This window comes from Diospyros lotus, chromosome 6, assembly GCF_014633365.1.
Source record: "Diospyros lotus cultivar Yz01 chromosome 6, ASM1463336v1, whole genome shotgun sequence".
Classification (NCBI taxonomy): domain Eukaryota; kingdom Viridiplantae; phylum Streptophyta; class Magnoliopsida; order Ericales; family Ebenaceae; genus Diospyros; species Diospyros lotus.
Window position 1 is genome coordinate 10063258 of NC_068343.1, and position 385 is coordinate 10063642.

The window sequence follows — 385 nt, forward strand, 5'->3', positions numbered from 1 at the left end:
CTTGGGTCATCTTCAGTGTTGCTAATCTTACATGGGAAGATTGATTCATTAAATATTACATCTCTGCTTATAATGATTTTAACTCCACCTGAAGTTTTGTCCCATAGCCTATAACCTTTAGTTCCATCTTGATATTCAACAAAAACACATTTAATGGCCCTGGGGTCTAGTTTTCCTTTTGATTGGTGAGCATAAGCCTCACACCCAAAAACTTTAAGATAGTTTAAGTTCATTTTTCTCCCAGTCCATTTCTTTTCAGGACACTTAAAATTGATTACTGTCGAAGGGCTCTTATTTACTAGGTGAGCTACAATAGATAGGGCTTCTCCCCAAAAGGCTTTTGGCATTCCAGCAGTAAACAAAAGGCATCTAACCTTTTGTAATA